A 23,931-nucleotide genomic window follows, 5' to 3' on the forward strand; every position below is an offset into this window, starting at 1 on the left:
CTAGAAGGATTTTCTGACCAATGTATCGATAATCGTATCGTCAGATCATCGTTATCGTGAGCTTTGCATCGCAAATCGTATCGTATCGTGAGGTACCAAGAGGTTCCCACTCCTAACCAACATCGTAACGCCTATCAACGCACGCCTTTCCCGCCTCAGTAAGGGTAACGGCTAGGGTTGTTCCGATCATGTTTTTTGCTCCCGATCCGATCCCGATCGTTTTAGTTTGAGTATCTGCCGATCCCGATATTTCCCGATCCGATTGCTTTTTTTTTTTTTGCTCCCGATTCAATTCCAATCATTCCCTATTATTTTTCCCGATCATATACATGTTGGCAATGCATTAAGAAAAAAATGAATAAAACTCGGACGAATATATACATTCAACATACAGTACATAAGTACTGTATTTGTTTATTATGACAATAAATCCTCAAGATGGCATTTACATTATTAACATTCTTTCTGTGAGAGGGATCCACGGATAGAAAGACTTGTAATTCTTAAAGGATAAATGTGACTTTGTATATTGTGACTAAATATTGCCATCTAGTGTATTTGTTGAGCTTTCAGTAAATGACACTGTAGCCATTTAACGTCTGCCCAAATGCATGATGGGAAGTGCAACCATGACTGTGCGTCGTGGTACCAATTGATATATCTTCTCTGCGTTGGGAAATAACATAGGGTGTCCAAACTTTTTGCAAAGGGGGCCAGATTTGCTGTGGTAAAAATGTGAGGGGGCCGACCTTGGCTGATGTCCTTTACACAGAATATATTTAAGCAAATTTTAGCAAGCCATTCTGTGTGTCACATATGCTTTTTTTTTTTTTTTTTTTTTTTTTTTTTTTTAATAACTAATAATTTTAACAGTCTCGCAACTAGCCTTTGTGGCGTTCTCTTTCGACTCTCGGGCTCTTGCGAAATACTGGTGCTGTGAAATTAAACTAGCTACAAGTTGCTTCAATTTCTCGCTGGGTATCTTCCCTGTTATCTTGTCGTACATGCCAGCGTGCCTTGTTTGGTAATATCGCCTCACATTGAACTCTTTAAAAACAGCGACTGTCTCTTTGCAAATGAGGCAGACACAGTAGTTACGTATTTTAGTGAAGAAATAGTCCAATTTCCACCTATCCTAGAAGCGTCGGCTGTCGCAGTCAACTTTCTTTTTCTTGTTGATTGTCGCCATTTTAGAAAATTGGAAGTAATTGGAAGGGTCACACGGGGTAATGTTGCTTAGAGTGCTGCTGACTTTTAGTGGGTAAATGAGGAGCAGCATTTAGTGTGTAAGCTACTTCATATGCTCGTAGCAGTACTGCTGACCAATTTATTAAGTCTGTGTGCGGGCCAGGCGTGATTGATTTTATGACAGAGGCTGGGGGCCGGATGAAATTTGACCACGGGCCCCATTTGGCCCCCGGGCCGGACTTTGGACATGTCTGACATAGGGTGTTAAGAAAAAGATCAACTACTATCTTTCTTCCCCACATTGCTTCCCACGATTATTCTAATCATTGGGAGAGGGATTGTAAGGCTTTTGCCATTTAAAAAAAGGTTCCAAAGACTGCCAAAATTCACTCTGCTCATTATACGCTGCCTTTTAGCTCTATATACTCTATGGGTAAAACGGCGCCGTTATAGATCGAACGCGACAATGCGTGAGTGGGTCATGCAGCGCATGCGTTAATTGCGTTAAATATTGTAACGTGATAAATGTAAAAAATATATTAATTCTTGCCGTTAACACGATAAATTTGATAACCCTACCTTAAGCTTAAACTAAAGACACTGGAAGAGTGTAACACATTATGTCTGTAACGTGAAATACAATTAGGAAATGATTTAATTAAAAAATATAAATATATTAAAAAAAGGCATGTCCGATATTTTTTTACCGATTCCGATACTTTGAAAATGACGTGATCGGACCCGACATCTCTAGTAACAGCGTTGCCAAGATGAAAAAAGTAATTAATTAGATTACTCAAAGGACGGTGAAGCTGTGCGAATGAATGAAAAGCAAGCAGCATCATAACCGGCGATTAGAAGCTAATTCTGAAAAAAAAATAAGCGCGTTGTAGCGCATATTTAGTCAATGACATGTACACACAACAGTATACATTTGATCGCTAATTTTTTCGACATTTTGGGGGAAGCTGAGTTTGCCTTGCAGTCTTAGAGCAATCGCCTCTGCGGTACTGTTATGGCACTAAAGTAAGATAGCAGTCGTGGTGATGGTGCAACACTACTTTGAATCTTCCAGAGTCTATTCCACACAAACAGGGGCTAAATTAAAAACGATGATTTGCAAATGAATCCTCCTCGTATCGAGCATTAGAGCGAGAACAGGCCAGTGGCTAGTCATCGGAATGAGAATATCTCCTCGGGTGACCCGCCTCGTCTTGTTGGTCCAAACACAACAACACACAAACCGTGTGGGAGTGGAGCAGAAAACTAAGTAGTGTTGCCAGGGGTAAAGATTACAATGACAAAGGAGCGCGAGCCCAGCGCGGCGAGATGGAGATGCTAATAAAGGCTCTCCGGTGGATACAATAAAGAAAACTAAATAAATAAAAACGCCGCCCAGAGTGTGGCGAGCGGCAGCTAAACATTTTACCGGCCGGATGGAGGACGCGTTACAGATTAAAGTTTTACTGTAGGGGTCAAATTGAAGCATCACGGTCGCTCGTTACAATTTCGCCAACGACCCTTTGGCGTAGTATTAGCTACTTAGCTGGTTAGCTTCACGTTTATTTTTTTAGTTTTTGCTTTTTAAAGGGATCCACGGATAGAAATACTTGTAGTTCTTAAAAGAGAAACGTTATTGAGTTAAAATAATTTGATATTGAAACCCCTCTTGATGTTTTCGTTTTTATTCGATCGGGTCCGATCACGTCATTTTCAAAGTATCGGAATCGGCAAAAAAATATCGGACATGCCTTTTTTAAATGTATATATTTTTTTAATTAAATCGTTTTCTAATTGTATTTAACGTTACAGACATAATGTGTTACACTCTTCCAGAGTCTTTAATTTAAGCTTAAGTTAGGGTTATCAAATTTATCGCATTAACGGCGAGAATGAATATTTTTTACATTTATCACGTTACTGTATTTGACGCAATTAACGCATGCGCTGCACGACCCACTCACGCATTGTCGCGTTCAATCTATAATGGCGGCATTTTACCCATACAGTAAATAGAGCTAAAAGGCAGTGTAAAATGAGTAGAGTGAATTTTGCCAGCCTTTGGAGCCTTTTTTTTAAATGGCTAAAGCCTTACAATCACTCTCCCAACGATTAGAATAATCGTGGGAAGCAATGTGGGGATGATCTTTTTCTTAACACCCTATGTTATTTCCCAACGCAGAGAAGATATATCAATTGGTACCACGACGCACAGTCATGGTTGCACTTCCCATCATGCATTTGGGCAGAAGTTAAATGGCTACAGTATCATATACTGAAAGCTCAACAAATACACTAGATGACAATATTTAGTCACAATATACAAAGTCACATTTATCCTTTAAGAATTACAAGTCTTTCTATCCGTGGATCCCTCTCAAAGAATGTTAATAATGTAAATGCCATCTTGAGGATTTATTGTCATAATAAACAAATACAGTACTTATGTACTGTATGTTGAATGTATATATCCGTCCGAGTTTTATTCATTTTTTTTCTTAATGCATTGCCAAAATGTATATGATCGGGAAAAATTATCGGGAATGATTGGAATTGAATCGGGAGCAAAAAAAAAAAAGCAATCGGATCGGGAAATATCAGGATCGGCAGATACTCAAACTAAAACGATCGGGATCGGATCGGGAGCAAAAAAACATGATCGGAACAACCCTAGTTTTTATTCAATTTGTAAAATTAATTTAATTAGTAGGTTGCCATTTTTATTGACGTCGCAGGGCGGTGACGTCACATGGTTAAGCTACCGGGCTTCCAGAGTATGACTTTAGCGACATAAATATGTCATCTGTTCAACCCTTTCAATTTGAACCTAAGAGGAACATTAATGAGCATTACAGCACTGTCGATATTTCACAAAACAAGCATCAAAAGCAAAATGAACAGGAAAGACGGGATGAGATGAGACGTGACCAGAGTAGCAAGTCCTACAATAGGCGAATTTGACACCCAAAGTACTACCGTGCGCTTTCAGCTTGCTTTGTTTAGATAAATACAGACAGAACATACTAAAGATAGCTAAAGAAAATACATAATAATATCAAATAAGGGTAGTTTAAATATGCTACCTGACTAATTTGGTCAACAGATCAACAATCTGCTTTAAAGCTACCACAAGAAATCACAATGCTTAAAAGTATGAGAGAGAAACACATGCAAAAAGTATTTTGAGGTAATGCAAAGGTAATAAAAGACTCAATAAAAACACAAATAGTAAGTACTCGGCACTTTTAACAGATGAGCGTATGTGTTGGAAGTCTCGCCGCGTAGAAGGAATTGCAGTTACCCGGTAGTATTCGTTGAGTGACAGTAACAGTCTACCTCATCACCCCGAGTGTCCATTGCACGCTTAAAACATGGCGCCCTCCGTAGGTCAAAACATGTAGTAAATATTATAGAATTTTAAGTCAATGGCAATGTTACATGTGTTCCTCATAACATTTTAGTAAAAAAGAACAATGGTGGCATATTAGAGCCTACAAGTCTAAGTTCGAGGTTCCCTTTAACAGTCAGTGTCATCATTTTAACATTTTTACACCAACCATGTCAAACACAAGGCCTGGGGGCCAGACTCTGTCTGCTACTTCATTTTGTGTGGCCCGCGAAAGCAAATCATATGCATCTATTCCGTTTTGTTTCTAAAATGAAATTGAAACAAACATTTCTGAAGTCCTCACTCTTTCATTTAAAGAATATACATTTCTTCAACTGAAAAAAAAAAAAAATAAAATCATTAAATGTTACTATTTTTGTCCCTTCAAGAAAAAAACAAAGAACGTTTCCTTTTAATTTCTTTAAAGAAAAAAAAAAATCAGCAAAAACAAAAGATGAATATTTACAGTTTTTCCCCCCGTTTATTACAAATGTTAATAAATCAATAAAATAACAAATTTGAATGAATTTGTAATCACTGAAACGTGACTAAAAAAAATCTGAAAAAATATTGTCCGATAAGACAACAAAAGACTTTTGGCAAAAGATTTAAATTAGGGTTGTCAAACGATTAAAATTTTTAATCGAGTTAATTACAGCTTAAAAATTAATTAATCGTAATTAATCGCAATTCAAACCATCTATAAAATATGCCATATTTTCCTGTGAATTATTGTTGGAATGGAAAGATGAGACACAAGACAATATATACATTCAACAAACGGTACATAAGTACTGTATTTGTTTATTATCACAATAAATCAACAAGATGGCATTAACATGATCAACATTCTCTTAAAGCGATCCATGGATAGAAAGACTTGTAGTTCTTAAAGGATAAATGTTAGTACAAGTTATAGAAATGTTATATTAAAACCCCTCTTAATGTTTTCGTTTTATTAAAATTTGTAAAAATTTAAATAAAAAAATAAACTAGTAGCTCGCCATTGTTGAAGTCAATTATACCATGTTCACTCATGGTACTAACCCATAAAATCAGTTGGACCCAAACGCCAGCAGAGGGCGCCAAACACCATAAAACAAGTAACAAGCGGACATTACACTACTGTTATTTTAGTCTGAGCGGGGCGTGCGTTAATTGCGTCAAATATTTTACCGTGATTAATTAACTTAAAAAATTAATTACCGCCCGTTACCGCGATAATTTTGACAGCCCTAATTTAAATATGACAAAACACAAATTAAATATAAATTACTTTCAGGCAAAACAATGTAACCTTTCAGTTTTGGTTGATTTTAGCGACGCCGGTGGACAAAAGCAGTAGTGTTTTGGTAAGGATAAGGAAGACTGCGTTTCCCATTAGAACCAGTGCACACCCGCACAGTGTCGTAAAATCATCAATCAATCAAAAATCACTCTCCGAGTCGCCTGCAGATGGATTAAACAACATTTCTGTTTCCAGTGGCTGTGTGTAGGATGAATAGTAATAAAGTATGAATCAAGTTGTGGCTAAGGGAAGTGACGTATGCTGTAAAGCAGGCAGCACATTTGTAGTTTTTTGGGTGGGCCGGATTCCTGCCACCCTCCTCAAAGTTACTTAGTATCGGTGAAAGCAATACAGACCCTCTCAAGACATAAAAGTTTTCATTCAACTAGTTTTCAGTCAAAATGTCTTCACAAATCTTATGAAAATATTTTATAAAGGTTGGAAAGTTACCTCGTGCCACTTTAAACACAGTAAAACAAACAGGAAAGAGAAATAGGAAACCTAATGTTGTAGAGACACAAAACTGTCACAATGTATTACCGTGTACAATTAGGGCTGATATAAACCTACCATCTTGCAAACTCAATCTGAACCCAAATTGAACAAAAATACATTTTGATACAAATTACTTCCCCTTCAAAATGCATTTTTTTATTGTAAAATCACTGCCGCTGTTTTATTTAGCCGCCAACTGCTCCACTGTCACCTGCAGATCTCAAATTGAATTAAGATGATGAATATTTTAATCAACATCTGGCAAGGAACAGCCAAGTGTGTGAACCGCTTGGATTATTATTATTCATTTTGATGATTTGCCTGTGAATAGACTGATCCTGTTTGACGTTTTGATTTAATTACTTTCGGTGGTATTCGTTATTATTGTCAGGTAAATACAGGGAAGTCGAACGCTTACGTGTTTAGATTTCATTGATAATTACGGATACCATAATAGCTCTAATTTGCGTTAGAATTGGATTTTGTCTCTAGTAGACTTCCACTCTATTTGAATTGTTCATTTAGTCATTTCAAAATGTGTTGGTCTTTGTCTAGTTGTCAAGGAAAACTCAAATTTCGTCTTGTTTTAGTCGACAATTCTCAAAATGTTTTCGTCGATAAACTTCAAAGGTTTTAGACCATGAATAAATGAATAAAAGGTTTCCAACAATTCTGAATGAACATTGACACACGAGCACATAATTGTAGAGTCTACAAGGACATTATAGGATTTTCATGATGCCAATTCACACTCAGCAAGAAAGCAGCACATTACGTGTTTGCAATTGATTAAACTTACCTGGACGCCACGATCTGTGTGTAAAGTTTCCCAAGAGTTTAAGAAGACATTCAAGTCACCGCGCGAAATGCTAATGCTAACGCGAACGCTATGCTAGCGCTGCGAGTTACTTTAGTGCAGTGCTTCTCAATTATTTTCTGTTACCTCCCCCCAAGGAAGACGTAAATGTTTCGCGCCCCCCCCAAACTCTCTGCTGCCACTGTAAACAGTATCATTTGTCTATAATATTGCTATTATAAGTACGCCTCTGCCTAACATTGTGTCCTTTTTTTTTATATTAAAGAAAAAAAGTAGCGTAGATCAAATTATAATAAAGTATAACTTTATTAGCACTGTTTTGTTTGTAACAGAAAAAAACTTAACGTGCATCAATTTGCTTGAATTAAAAAAAAAAAAAAAAAAAAGACAACAGAAAAAAACTTAACGTGCATCAATTTGCTTGAATTAAAAAAAGATATCCAAACTATAAAAATTCACTCAAGGTACATTTTTGACCATTTGATACTGAAAAATTAAATGTAATAAAATCAGTAAATAACAACAAATTCAAATTGATTAGAAACATTAAGTCATGAGGACAATATGCCAAAAAAATTGACTGAAAAAAACAAAGCTGAAGAGAAGGGGGGAAAAAAAGGGTCTTTGGACAGAAGGACAGTTTTTATTTTCGCTGTTCACAGTATCCCTTCCTTTGCAATGGTGTGGGGTTATTTTGCACTGAGCATGCTAACAGTGCTTACTGGTTGACTGATATAACACTGACAAAGCGGGACGATTGTTGGCAATATTTGGCACGTTTTCGCTGAAAAACAATCAAGCGGCTTATCAATGAGACTGAAGTCTAATGTCTTTAAGTGGCGTCTTAATTGATCTGGCTTCCGACTGTCCGCTATAATCATTTTTGGACACAGTAAACAGTTGTCTTTCCTCATCGCCCACTGCATTAAAAGTCAAAGTCAAAAGGGAAAATACTGCACGTGCTCTTGCTTACTTCAGAAATACTGTGCGCACTCTGAAAATGCAAGCGCCACTGCCACCCACTGAGTGGATGTGCAAGTACACGTTATTCGAGTATGGCAAAAAAAAAAAAAAAAAAAAAAACATGTTCCCCGAGGTCACATGCGCCTCCCTGGGGGGGCGGGCCCCACTATTTGAGAAGTACTGGTTTAGTGTGTGATGATCACTCAGGGCAGACCTTTAAAGAGCACATGACACGAGAAAAAAAGTCTTAAATGGCATTATTATGTGAATTAGAATCATATTTTGAGACGATTCGACTATATACAACAATTTAGCAAAGCGCAGATGACGAGAAATTAGTCTTTTAATCTGCCGGTTAGCCACGCCTACCATTATAGGGCTTTAGCGTCCCCAACAGGTGGATGACGTCAGCGGTAGACTGGGCTCATCGGTTTTACTATTCAGCCCATTGAGGGGAAATTACTTAGAACGAGGAAAACGCGACGAAGAGAGCCGCAAAATGTCATTGTTTCAGTCTCTCTACTCCAATATTTTTACAGGATATTCTTTTTATCCAAGTATTTTTCCCCAATAGCTATATAAATGGCTTGAGAAGGACCAGTCAGCCCGTCGAGGGGGAACTATTCACAACGAGGAAAACGCGACGAAGAGAGCGGCAAAATGTCATTGTTTCTGTCTCTTTACTTCAATATTTTTACAGGATATTCTTTTTATCCAAGTATTTTCCCCAATTGCTAAATAAATGGCATGGTCATGACAAATAACAGTCTTGTGCTGAATGGAATATGAAATAATAAAAATGCATTTATTCAGGACGACATGGCAAAATTACTCCATAATGGTCAAAACTGTCGAATTCACCTTTACTGTCGCACCTCCCGAACGATATTTTATGACACCTAAATCGGACATATGTCATTTCCCTTCCCCGGCTTCGGAGAATGTAAACAAACCAGAAGGCGTGACAGCTAGCCGACATGCTAACCCGAACAGAGTGATGTTTCAAAGTCTTCGAAGCGGAAAATCACACATAACTATCCTGGATTATTTGACATGACGACCCGGTTGACGACTGTCTTCGCGGATCGGCAAACCGCCCGGCGGAGAGCAATTTACAGTTCGTTCCCCGGAGGAGGGTGGCTGGAGTTGTTGTGCAGCTAATGTGCTGCTGCTAATGAGCATTAATGAGAGCTTTTTACATGCCTATCAATGATCAAACGTAAGTAGTCCTTCATTTAAAGGAAGTTTGTAGTGTTTACTTTGTAATCGCTGCATTCGTATTTGACATAATACAAAACAAGATGTTTACTCACTTCCTCGTAAGTCCAATGGTCCCACAGTAAATATCCACGGTGAATGGGAACCTTTTGAAACTCCAAAAAGGCGCATACGCCTCTCCCTCATACAGAATGATTTTTCTGCAGCCGTTTGGCTGGCGTGATGCGAAAAATAAACGTATTAATCCGCAAAATCAGCTGAATCCTTCGTCCTCATACACAACAGTACACTGTAGCGTGAAGAGGACGTCTTCTACCGTACACGTCACAGCGCCCTCCTCCTCAATGCAAGACCAAAGCCGGAAGTCACTCATTTTCATGGCGCGGGATTAAAAAAACTAAATAAAAATAGCGATCGCTTCCACACACATCCAAGCGGCCCATATCATTCAGGGGCATAAAATACCGCGTGTATTATGAAATAAACATGCTTTTTCGTGTCACAGACACTTTAAGGGCTAAAGCAACATGGCATAGCCATGAAAAGAAAAGAAAACTCACCTCACGAAATGCTAAGGCGAACGCTATGCTAACGCTGCAAGTTAGTTTAGTGTGTGAGGATCACTTCGGCTAAAGCAACATGACATAGCCAAGATAAGAAAACAAAACTTACCAAGCAGCACTTGAAATGTGTTTCACAAAAGGAGCCTTAAATGGGCACATGCGCAAGTGTGGTGGGTGGGGGGTAGGTGCAACACGTCACATGAGTGGCACGACCAAACACTGCTAAGATGTGTGCTACTTACACATACTATAAGAAATATCACACATTGTGAACTTAAGGCGGAAACTATGGCGAATTTTCATCTCGTTGTCATCTCGTCAGACGACAACTGCCATCCTTCTCGTTATGTTTTAGTCTCCCAAGACAGGTTTTTAGCGCGTCATCGTGACGTCATCTTCAGGAAAAAATTGTTCGTTGACCAAATATATTCATTATCGTCATCATTGACGAAAACAACACTGCATTCATGTAAACAATTACATAGTAATAACATAGTAACAACATAGTGTAATAGCTATCATTATACCACATATACGTAATTCACTGGAGGAATACATAAGTAAATTTTTAAAAAATGTATTGATAAGAAAATGCAAAAACTACAAAATTGAAAAATAGCTAAAATTGAGAAAATCATTTCCTCACAAGCAACTGGGATTGAAATTAGCATTTTAAATCACAATTCGAGTATCATATTTTCATTTTCATCTCCGATAACCTGAATTCATGTTACAGGTAATCGTCTAATTTCGCAAACTGTTCTGATGACATCGTTTTGGAAGCAGAGCCAAATTTAATACACAGGGAAAAAAATCAACTTACCGTGTGCGTAGTGACTCTGCACTGCAGTTTGTGAAACAAACCCGCAAAAACAAGCCTGCAGACTTCATCCATCACTTTTTGTCATCTGGCAACTCGGCGTACAATCGGCTCGCTTTCAGTCCCGCGCTGAATGGAATATGTGCTGTGTGTGGCTTTATTTTGCGCCCACCTGCTCCTGCAAAAGTCAAAACAATCGAGTCGGTAAAATATTAAATCGGTTTAATACTAAATGGCAAAAAAGCTAGCTGAAACCAGAACAACCAAGGATATCAAATGATGACAATCTTGGGGTGGCTATTTCAAGAAACACTTAAAACCATCAAATGCGACAAATTTTATGCCATTGAAAAATCAAAGTGGTACAATTAACCACTCAAATTATATTTTTTCCAGACTGTTCGGTGGTGAGTCATAACATTCTGATGGTGATAATCATGTCTTGAATATAGAAAGTATAACGAATGAACAAGTTTTAATTGGCCGCCATTGACAGCAAGAGACTGGAGTGACCATTCACAAATTGTGCTACTGATAGCAAGAGTGGGCTCCATTACATTTTGAAGTAAATTGTATCTTTACCTGTATTTTCTATTTGAATTACTTTAACACACCCAAACAAAATAAAAACCATTTAAATCATACTTTACGAAAATAAGCAGAATATACAGTGGGGCAAACAAGTATTTAGTCAACCACAAATTGTGCAAGTTCTCCCACTTGAAAATATTAGAGAGGCCTGTAATTGTCAACATGGGTAAACATCAACCATGAGAGACAGAATGTGGAAAAAAAAAAACAGAAAATCCCATTGTTTGATTTTTAAAGAATTTCCAAATTAGAGTGGAAAATAAGTATTTAGTCACCCACAAACAAGCAAGATTTCTGGCTGTCAAATAGGTCTAACTTCTTCTAACGAGGTCTAACGAGGCTCCACTCGTTACCTGTATTAATGGCACCTGCTTTAACTCATTGGTATAAAAGACACCTGTCCACAACTTCAGTCAGTCACACTCCAAACTCCACTATGGCAAAGACCAAAGGGCTGTCGAAGGACACCAGAGACAAAATTGTAGACCTGCAACAGGCTGGGAAGATTGAATCTGCAATAGGTTAAACACTTGGTATAAAGAAATCAACTGTGGGAGCAATTATTAGAAAATGGAAGACATTCTTCGTAAGAAGCATTTCAAGGTCCTGGAGTGGCCTAGCCAGTCTCAACCCCATACAAAAACTGTGGAGGGAGTTGAAAGTCAGTGTTGCCCAACGACAGCCCCAAAACATCACTGCTCTAGAGGAGATCTGCATGGAGGAATGGGCCAAAATACCAACAAAAGTTTGTGAAAAGCTTGTGAAGAGTTACAGAAAACATTTGGCCTCAGTTATTGCCAACAAAGGGTACATAACAAAGTATTGAGATGAACTTTTGTTATTGACCAAATACTTATTTTCCACCATGATTTGCAAATAAATTCTTTAAAAACTAAACAATGTAATTTTCTGTTTTTTTTTTCCACATTCTCATGGTTGAGGTTTACCCATGTTGACAATTAAAGGCCTAATATTTTCAATTGGGAGAACTTGCACAATGAGTGGTTGACTAAATACTTATTTGCCCCGCTGTATTTGAAGTATGAGTGGTTGGGGTTGGAGTGATTACAATTTGCAGCGCCAAGGCAACAGGACTATAGGAGGATGCCTGTTGACTACGGAAGCAGACCTGTGAACCGTGCTGACTCGGAGACCCAACGTTCGCGTCATGCAGCTGACTGAGCGAGATTGACGCTGACAGAGCAAGACAAGCAGGGGATGGCCAAGACATTTCAACTGCAAGCTCACGTCTGGACCACCAAATCTCATCATTAGCTCTTCTGGTAACCAACAATGGACAGTCCAGAAAAATGGAAGGACATCCTCTCCTCCCACAAGGAACATCTAATAACGGAGGAACCTGTTGGATTCTAAGCACTCACGTGGCGCTGAGGCTGGCAAAATCAACTCTCAACTCTCGTCACCCTGACAAGATTCACGCACTCTCCTGCCCAATCTGCAACCGCCAATTATCCTAAACAATGCCTGAACACACCCTTTTCCGTCCCACAGCCCGCCTCACAAACTCTTTCAAAAGACCGGATTTGTTGGCTAGCCGCTGTCATTTTCTCAGGAATATTTTTTTTAACTGTTAACTCATTCACTCCCAGCCATTTTCACCGGAGCAAGGCCCTTCGCGCCCGGCCGTTTTACTGGATTTTGACTGATTTTGCGAGGCCCACAGAAAATTCTGTTCAATTGCTATATAAACATGGAACCCACCAAAAGAAAAATTAGACTCTCTTCTTTCAGCAGAAAAATAGTTCATATCTTTTTCCATCATTTAGAAATCAGCATTAGAAAATAGCTTAGTTTGAGCAATTTTCCAATTTCTGAGTAAAAAACAGAAATTGAGCTTTTTGTGAAAGCATACATTTCAAACTTTGACTTATACACAGCTATTTCTTGCTTTAGTTACATCCCAAACATCTGAATAATATTTTCATTCTACAAAATAACAAACAACAATACAAACAGAGCTTTGATCGCAAAGTAACAATTTATTTACACATAACTATTGAACTGTTGAACTATTTGCGCACATAACAATGGGGAATGCGATCGGCTGCTCTGTTGAATGAGGTGGCTCCCAGTAATCTGATGAGTCCGGATCAAGATCGGTCTCACTTTTTTCATCATCTTCATTGTTGGTTTCAACCCTGGGCTCAGGAGTAACGCAACATGAGCTACACAGAACGTGTGTGGAACCTGACGCTGTTGTGGCAGTCACCGTCCGTCTCATCAAGATAGATTTTTATGAATCCTTCTTTGACGATGGTTTCGTTTTCTTTTCAAAACACTCCTCCAGTGCCGTTTCCCTTTTTTTCCCGATCGTTCTCCACATTTTTCTCAAATTCTCACGCGTCTTCACAAGATCCCTGCAACTTCCGTTTCCTGACTATTTTTCTTCACTTGCTTTCTTGGCCCGAGATGAGTTCTTACAAAATGCGCTACTGCCCTCCAGTGGCCAGTTTTATTGCTTTAAAATGAGTTTTGAGCATTGTGCATTGCAGTTTAGGTGCAACAGAACCTAGAGATTAAGCCTGTCGCAATATGCAATAATTCCATTTATCGCACGTTAAATAAAAAAAGATTTTTTCGCTGCGATTTATCGCCTCACGTGCACGCGCGCGAGCGGCAGACGTGCTGTTAAAGTTCGGATTCCTTGTTACCAACTGCGCAAAATGCATCTTCGTTCCAGGTCCGGCAAAAACTAGCGCCGGAGCCAATCTTTCCCATTATATCCTATTGTTCAACGTCTACCGGCCATGTCAGTGCTCCGGAGTGACTGCGGACCATCTACGGCGCGCCGGTGTTGTTAACATGTGGGCGCTCCCGTCAGGAGTGACATTTCACACAGGGCGGCTATTTTTCAGCACAACGCCGGATATTTACAACGAAGTCCGCCAAAACATTGTTACCGACTTTGTTGCTACGAACAACCTCGCTTTGACAACGAAGAGCTGAATGAAATTAAGAGCGCTGTGCTTCAAACCTGTCCTGTTTATGAAAGTTGATTGTCATATGCCGGTGTTGTGTAGTAATGAGCAGACGTGATTTCAGCGGCGCTTGCTAACTTTTTTAATGCGCGCACACACTAGATATCATGAAATAGTAAACTAGATGTACATCCCATGCCATTGGCTACGTGAGCCCAGAGTGATTATGGGACACGTAGTCCATATACTACATCGATAAATTCTAAACTGTCATGACTGAATGGAAGTTAAGAAGGCCAAATCAATCCATACCAGTGACTATAGATAATGTTGCAAATATTATTAATTCAGTACGTCACACAGATGGATTCGCACCACAATTTTAAAAAATTATTTATTTATTTTTTTTCATTATTTGGACCACAAATAGGATGTCTTGCTCATGTAGTAAACCTAGCTGCTAAGAGAGCTGTAGCAATCAACAGTGTGCCCTGCCTCACTTTACAAACAGTAAAGATTGTTCTCAGCACTTTTATACAATTTTTTTTCAGATCCGTAAGAAGTAAGCACATAAATATAATGCACTAAAATGCATGTTTATATGAGGGCAATTTAATTTTTGCTCGTTAGCAAAAAAAAAAAAAAAAAAAAAAAAATTTTTTTTATTTTTATTTTTTTTTTTTACAGTGAATTAAATGTATTGAATCGGATCGAAAATCGTGTCCCCCGTATCAAAAATCGTACCGAACCGTGACTTAACCGTATTGTTGCATCCCTATGGAACACCATTGCAGAAGCTATGACGGGAAAAGTTTTCATTTGCCTAAATGCTTAAGTTATTAAGTGCAATTTTTTATTTTATTTTTTAAACACATTTTATTTATTCTGTGTTTCTGTGCGGTATCAATATTGTTGTCTTTTACTTAAGAGGCATGGTCTATTGTTTTTAGTTGTGATTTCTTAAAAAGTATTTTTGAATTTAAGAGTAAATTTTTATCGCGTTTAAATGGGTATACTTGATCTATTAATATATACTGTATTCTCACTGTGTTATTGTAAATTGGTTTTTAAAAAATTGAGGGGGGGGGCGCAATATATCGCATATCGCGATAATTTATGAGAATAATTATCGCACACCAAAATTTGTTATTGCGACAGGCTTACTAGAGATGCCGCTTGTCAAAAAACGTAAAAGACGTATAAATACGTTTTTGTTTTGGGACACTAAAACAATTAAAAATAGAACGTATTTATACGTTTTTGGGAGCAAATGAGTTAATTGTTGACCCTGAGTGAAGCCTTCCTATTCATCTGGGTCTATTCTCTGTTTTTGCCTTGCTTTCTGAATGCTGTTGACTTGGAATAAATTGTCAACTTGTGTTTCGAAGCCTTTTTTTTTTAGCTTTTAAAATAGAGTCAGTACAAGGGGTTAAAACTAAGGTGAACGCGTAGTGTATGGTCTTTTGGCTGGGTTGGTGGGGTTGTGCCGGTCCGCGTTGTTGGAATTGTGCTAGCGTAGCTCCGGCGGCCTGGCTGGCGTAAGTTCGACAGTTTTTTATAAAAGGTCAAATTCCAACAAAGTCAAATGTGGAACAGGTGGGTGATACAAGAGGCAGCGGATTGGTCAACACACAAGGAGCACGCCAAAACAGGTGAAATCAGTGGGTAATCACATGGACAAGACACACTACGGCACAGAACCAACCCAAAACCACGACACTGAAGTCTCAAACCTATTCCACAAAGGCCTACTATGGGTGCAGGATTTGAGTTCAACCAAATCTGGTGTTTTACAAGTGCAATCAGGTGCTGCTTGTTTTAGCTGAAACCTCATTGGTTCAACTGTCTGTGCTGCATTGGTTGGAACAAAAACCATGACTGGTTTGGAGACCCCTGCTTGAACTCATTGGCTGCTTGATGGTGCCAGACGTCGAATCAATTTTGTCTGGAGCGATCGAGTCAAATTGGATAAGACATCTGTCGCCAACAACGGCAGTGAAATCAATCTAATCATTCAACACCAGCCATCCCGTTCAAAAGGGTGTTGATATCTACCACTGTCAACGGCAGGGAACGAGTTAAATATATCGATTTAGATCACTTTATGTACTCATTCATTCCTGTATGGGGAGGAATTATATAGCAGTATAGATCTACCGTCCTGTAGGGATTGTCTAGACTAGTCGACACTGATTTCTCTTGAAAATCTGAAGTCTTGCAGCCCACACATCTCATTTTACATTCACTGACTCTATCAAACTCAATAACAACGCAAAAAACCCCGACATGTAGGCAGCCTCCGTGACCCCAACGTGATCGCAATCAGCAGCGGCAACACCCCTCACCGAGTACTGCTCTTCTCCGTCAAACAAGTCAACAAATCAGTCAATTATCTGCAGGGAGTCAATTGCATGGAGACAATTAGATGATCCTCATTAGCTCTAATGAAGCCCACCCCTGCTACTCGCCATCCTCCATCTTGTCTAAATGACCTCTCCCGGCCTCGTATTTCATTACCAGCATTTAAATATCCGGCATCGGCGATGCACGGTTAGGGTATTTTAATCAACAGACCTTCCGCCATTCTTTTGTCTGAGAATTCCTTGATCTATTGGCTTCTGCCCCGTGCAGACAGAGTCCTGATTTAAAGTCGGCTAGCTGGTAAAATAAACAGAATTGCTCATATTGCGGAGAAAATAAAAGCTCCACTTTTCCCGGCGTTCCAAGGTCCACAAAGACAGAAGGTATTTACTGCCCGGCGTCTTTTCAAGTGGCAGATCTTGGTCTTCATTTTTGTTTTCATTTCCTAAGCAAGCTGCCAGCGAGATGGCAATCTGCCAAATCTTCCCCCTCTCGGCGTAGGCGTCCCCCGAAACGTAATAATACAAATAAATAGAAAGGCAAATTTGAACATAGTCAAATGATGAAGCGGCGTTTGCAGGAAATGATGTTCCCCGTGTTTGCACTTTTGCTCTGTGCCGGTTATTAGGTTGGATGAGCACAAACATTTTATGAATGTGCTTGTGTCGTCGATTGGAAAATGAATCCGTTCGGTCACATGAGCCTCGTTCGCTGCCGGGGAGCTCAGGTTGTAAAATTAGAACAGCGATTAAAACGTTGTTTGTGACAATAAAGCGCACTTTTGCGTTCCTCGCGCCATTTCAATGAATGGTAGCATAATATATGCTCATTCAATTCAGTCATTGGCTGCCATAGATGACAACAAATCACTTTAATGGCACTGAAACATTAAAAAAGAACAAATGTATATACACAGTGGGGCAAATAGGTATTTAGTCAACCACTAATTGTGCAAGTTCTCCCACTTGAAAATATTAGAGAGGCCTGTAATTGTCAACCTGGGTAAACCTAACCATGAGAGATAATGTGGGGAAAAAAACAAATCACATTTTTGATTTTTAAAGAATTTATTTGCAAATCACGGTGGAAAATAAATATTTGGTCAATACCAAAAGTTCATCTCAATACTTTGTCATGTACCCTTTGTTGGCAATAACGGAGGCCAAACGTTTTCTGTAACTCTTCACAAGCTTTTCACACACTGTTGCTGCTATTTTGGCCCATTCCTCCATGCAGATGTCCTCTAGAGCAGTGATGTTTTGGGGCTGTCATTAGGCAACACGGACTTTCAACTCCCTCCACAGATTTTCTATGGGGTTGAGATCTGGAGACTGGCTAGGGCACTCCAGGACCTTGAAATGCTTCTTACGAAGCCAGTCCTTTGTTGCCCTGGCTGTGTTTTGGGGATCATTGTCATGCTGAAAGACCCAGCCGTGTCTCATCTTCAATGCCCTTGCTGATGGAAGATTTTAACTCAACATCTCTCGATACATGGCCCCATTCATTCTTTCCTTTAGAAAGAAAAAAAATCGTTTTTTTCTCATATATATATATATATATATATATATACAGTGGGGAGAACAAGTATTTGATACTCACAATGGGAAAACCCATTGGCAGTGTATCAAATACTTGTTCTCCCCACTGTATATACTGTATGTATATTTAGTTATATGCAAAGCACATGATTGCCAAAGGTGCTGGAAAAATAATTTTGACCCATTATAATTTTTTTTTTTTTGGTAATTTCATTCATTTTTGTTGCAGTTTTATTGCTTTAAAACTTTTACAAATATAATGAAAGTCATTTACATGCAATGACACTTTTCGGCCACCAAGGGGGCCTGGCCCCCCCTTAAAATCCGCTTATGTAAGCATATCAATAAAAACCAACATATGCACGCATGAGAATTACCGATGACCCATGCAATCAACAGTGTTGGTTAAGTTTTCAGGCTGAAGTTATGAAAAGTTACCATTGCATGTCGATAATTGTTGTATGAACAGCAACATTTGTAGTCCAGCAGCTCTGCAGGGAACAGGCTGTCCAGCCACACAGGGTGGAGTGATATCGCATCGGTTTTATCACAGTTTATTTTCTTCTTGTGGGAAAGAATGGGACTCCCCAGCAGACTGCGCACGAGTGGCCGAAGCATTCCATTGTGGTCACGTTAGGCATCAAAAAAAAAAAAAAAAAAGTCCTGAGGAATGAAATAATTAACAGCAGTCTGGTGTGACATTGTATTGACTGCATGGGTATTTCGAAAAATGATCTCCATTTTTAATTTATTTGACTATGTTAGATATGTTTATGTCGTTTTTTTATCGGCATGCTAAGCAGGCATCATTGACTCGCTTTAGCTTAGCCACTCCGGAGCCCTGAAACTAACAAAAAACTGACAAACTGCACAGAATTTGTTGAAATGAACTCCACCGAGTAATTAAACCCACTCTTACTCACATGTGGAAGTACGACCCTCCGGTGGCCGAAAATGTCATTGCATGTATTTGACTTTCCAATATATGAATATAAAATTAAGACTTTGCTGGTAAAATGTTGTCTATAAAAGTTGTAAAGCAATAAAACGACAACAAAAATGATTGAAATGAACAAAAAAAAAATTTTAATGGGTCAAAATTAATTTTTTGATCATGTGACTAGCACTTCATTTGCTTTGCTTAGCCAAAACCACATGAGGACAGAAGAAACAAGAAGATAAATATCCTAAAATGAAACTTTCTGAGGTAAGTTCAGTCATAAATTCTGAAAACATATCTTTTAATAGTATAAAATGGCTAGATTTCCTCAAGGGTTCTAGTTTAGTTAAAACGAATAATTGGCCATGACACGACCGCCATGAAAGCTTTCACTTTATTACAAATTCATTTATGCGACGCTCAGAGGTTCCTCTGTGAGAACTTTTGTATGACTTCATGATTTTAAACAGAAGTATTCTATACCATTAATTATACCTAATGGCTCCTTTCTGCTGCTGCTGGTGTGTCGTTTGAGATTCTGTGAAAGCGAAAAGGTGTTTCATTAGCATTCGCCTCGCTTGCTTCATTAGCGACTTTGCCGCAGGGACTTCCTTTACTTTTGATGACGAGCCTCCGCAAGGTCAAAGTCACCACAATGAGATCCTGTTTCGGAAAGCGTCAACATCAGCCAATGAGTCCCAAAATGTATTGTTAAATATTCAAAATTGAAAGGGGAGAAAACCTAAGATTTTCCTATATTCAAATATGACATCAGTGAATGGAGAACTTCACGGACATAGTTTTGTCTACATTTCACGAGAGTTACTATTTTGCTAATCGATTACTGTAATTTTCAGACTGTAAGGTGCACCTGGCTATAAGTCGCGACCATAAGCGGATTTTAAAGGGGGGCCAGCCCCCCCCAGTGGGCGAAAAGTGTCATTGCATGTAATTGACTTTCCTATATATATAAAAGTAGTAAAGCAATAAAACTGCAACAAAAATAAATGAAATGAACAGAAAAATATTTTTATAATGGGTCGAAATTATTTTTCAAACAGATCATGTGACTAGCAACGTAGACGGTCATTTGCTTTGCATATAATTTTCACCCCAAAAAATTAGGGGAGGGCAATTTTATTTTTCAAAAAATTTTCTTTGATTAAAAATACATTTTTTTTTTTCTATTAAAGCAACTTTTTGGGGGGGGGATTAAATGATTTAGACACAAATGTCCGACCCACAATATGGCCCAAACAAAAAAAGCTTCAATCAAAGAATACTTTTTCAATGAAAAATTAAGTGGTCAAATGCAACATTTTCAATCTCAAATATTTTTTCGCATTCAAAAACTTTTTCCCTAATTGAAATTGTTCTTTGTATGATTGAATTTTGTTTTTGAAAATATTTTTTCGAAGCAATTTTTTTTCCAATTTTTTTGATTGAATAATAAAGACAAAAATGACTTAATGTGCCAAAATGTGGCCCAAACACAAATCAATTAAAAAAAACATTGGTTTTTTTTTTTTTTTTTTTTGATTGAATCAACTTTTTTTGGGGGTTGAAAATATATTTTTTGATTGAAGCAATTTTAATTTTTTTTATTGAAGCAACTTTTTTTTTTTTTGATTGAATAATAAAGACACAAATCTACCTCCATATGGCTCCGCCCAGGGGATACAATTTTTGACTGGGGTAACTACATTGGCACGACACTGGCCAGTGTACCATATTCAGTGGATGACGAACTTGGCAAAAAAGTATTGCCTAAGCAGCTTGATTTAGAATTCCCCTCAAGAACGATGGGGGGGGGGAAAAAACCCTCATTGTCAACTTATTATAAATGTTCTATAAAGTTAAATTTTATTGCTTACACTGCGTTTCAGGGTCATCAACATGTTGTGCCCCCCCTGCCCCAAAAGTCAAACTCCGCCTATGGTTGCCACCCACCAAATACAGTATGACACTAAAACAGCATTTGTTCAGAGATAAGCCGTGCTGGACTATAAGCCACAGCTGTCCTCGCTGTATTATGGGATATTTACACCAAAAGATACTAACCGGTAACACTTTATTTCACAACGGCACATAAGACTGTCGTAACACCAAATGAACCAACATGAAGCTTTGAACCAATTGGCTGCAAAGCTTTATTTTAGCCATCACTGCTCCCTTGAGGGAGACCGTTAACCTCTGCTGCCCTCTGCTGTCAACAATGTTGTCATCCAACATGCCTCCGTGCATGCATTGCAGCGCTACAGATAACAATAACAAACGATAACAATCAAAATATCATGTTCTGTGCTAATTATCTCTTCAGTTACTGCTCCAGTTGTTTCATTAATTGCTAGTTATAGTATGTGGTAACACTTTGACAGTGGCGCCATAAGACCGTCATAAGAAAATCATAATTATGACATGACACTGTCATAAGCATTAATGAATGCTAATGACAAATGTCATTTTGTGTCATCTGGCAAATGATCTCACTTTTGAATCGATGTAAAAGATCCGAGCTGGACATAAATGGAGTTATTGACATAAATTGCCGGATAACACATAATGACATCCGTCATAAGCATTCACTAATGCCCATGATAGTGTCATGTCATAATTATGACGATCTTACAGTCTTATGGCACCACTGTCAAATAAAGTGTTGCCTATTAACCCAATAAGTAATCAAATAAGACGCACTGGACAATAAGCAGCAGGATTCAAAATGAGGGGAAAAAAAGTGTCGGCTTATAGTCCGAAAGTTACGGGATTTAGGTTTGTATATTGTTTCCAATGATTTGCAAATAAAATCTCACCTCAGAAAGTTTCACTTCAAGATTTGTGTCCTAACAATTGGGAGTGCTTTATAAAACGGGCACAGACATTAGCCCGAAAGTCACTTTGGAGAAAAAAAAATAATAATAATCTAAATTATTCATGAATAAAGTCACCTCAGAAAGTTTCACTTCAAGATTTGCATCCTCAAGCGTGCTTTTGTAAGCAATGTATAGCTGTGCGCAGCAAAAAAAAAAAAAAAAGTTTGACGTAGATGTAGAATGAAATGGACCGCTTGGATGTATGTGAAGTTTTATATATTTAATTTTTGAATCCCGTGCCATGAAAATGAGGAACTTCAGGCTCCAGTCTCGGGTTTAGGACGAATGTGAATGTGACGACAACCGGCTCAGCGTCTCACAATACAGCATTGCTTTAGAGCGAGCAGATTGACTGCGGATTCAGCTGATTTTGTGGATTAATTCGTTTAGTTTTTGCATCAAGACAGCCAAACAGCTACAGAAAATTGTTGCTGCACCAGGGAGATGCGTGTGAGCCTTTTTGAGTTTCAAAAGATTCCCGTTCGCCGCGGATATTGGTCAAAACAAGCCCTACTACTGTGGGACCATTGGACTTCCGAGGAAGTGAGTAAACATCGTATTTTGTATTATGTCAAATACTGGGATTGTGACACGTTTTAATACGGGGGTGGCTTGCATTTTGGGGCTGTCTACCGAAAATGCCACTCGGCTGACGATCAGCGGCTTGTCGTACACCCCCCCCCCCCCCCCCCGCCAGGAGAGCACTATACTTTGCTTATTGCTCTCTTTGTGTGCCCGGTGTTCTGTCAAATTTTCAACCCCATCAGAAATTGCCATTTTTTTTGTTGAAAATGGCCGCGAAAACAGCAATTACAAAGTAAACACTACAATGTTTCTTTAAATAAAGGAGTATTAACTTACGTTTGATCATGGACGGAAATGTAGAAAAGTTCTCCTCAGACACATCCTGCCATATTAACTGCACAAAAACTGCACGCCGCTCTCTGTTTACATCTTCGCCATGTAGTAAAGCATTATTTTACGCCATATTCGTGTTGACCATGTAGCAGCATTGTGCTCCGCCGACGTCGACCTGTTTGTCCGGCGTTACTCTCCAGCTGCTTCCCCGGCGAGCCCTCCTGTGCGTAGCAGAGGAACGAGCTGTAACTTACTAGCTGCCCGGCAGGTTGCCAATCGTCGAAGACAATTGAAAACCCCGCCACCATGTGGTATGATCCGGGCTAGTGTGTGATTTTTTTGCTTCAAAAAGTGTAAATAAGACAGACGTCACTCTATTCGGGTTAGCATGTTGGTTAGCTGTCACGCCTCTTAGTTTATTTTCTCCGAAGCAAGGGCAGGGAAATGACAAAAGCCTAAGTACGGTGGCATTAAATTGTTCAGAAGGTGCGACAGTAAAGGTGAAGTCGACAGTTTTGACCACTATGTCAAATAAAGTGTTGCCTTTTAACTAGAGATGTCGGGTCTGATCACGTCATTTTCAAAGTATCGGAATCGGCAAAAAAATATCGTCCATGCCTTTTTTTAATATATATACGTATATATTTTAAGTAAATCGTTTTCTAATTGTATTTAGCGTTACAGACATAATATGTTACACTCATCCAGAGTCTTTAGGCTTAAGGTAGGGTTATCAAATTTATCCCGATAACGGCGGCAATGAATTTTTAAAAAAATGTGTCACGTTAAAATATTTAACGCAATTATGAACGACCCTCTCACTTATAGTCGCACTCAAGCTGTAATGACACCGTTTCACCAATATCATGGGAAGCAATGTGGGGAAGCAAGGTGGCAATTGATCTTTGTCTTAACACCTTATGTTATTTCCCAACGCAGAGAAGATATATCAATTGGTAGCAAAATGCACAGTCACGGTTCCACTTCCCATCATGCATTTGGGATGGACATAGTATCATTTACTGAAAGCTCAACAAATACACTAGATGGCAATATTTAGTCACAATATACAAAGTCACAAGTCTTTCTAT

The 23,931-nt window shown here is 38.7% G+C and overlaps 1 protein-coding gene across 2 annotated transcripts in view; it reads right to left on the bottom strand.

Annotated features, from left to right (window-relative positions):
* LOC130908901 (cadherin-18) overlaps positions 1 to 23,931 on the bottom strand; it is a 425,189-nt gene that overhangs the window by 306,039 nt on the left and 95,219 nt on the right. For both annotated transcript variants that reach the window (XM_057824823.1, XM_057824822.1), the window contains one exon: positions 10,744 to 10,918. The gene's annotated coding sequence lies outside the window, so the exon portion shown is untranslated. The remainder of the gene's footprint in view (positions 1 to 10,743; positions 10,919 to 23,931) is intronic.

This window comes from Corythoichthys intestinalis, chromosome 20 (assembly GCF_030265065.1).
Source record: "Corythoichthys intestinalis isolate RoL2023-P3 chromosome 20, ASM3026506v1, whole genome shotgun sequence".
Classification (NCBI taxonomy): Eukaryota; Metazoa; Chordata; class Actinopteri; order Syngnathiformes; family Syngnathidae; genus Corythoichthys; species Corythoichthys intestinalis.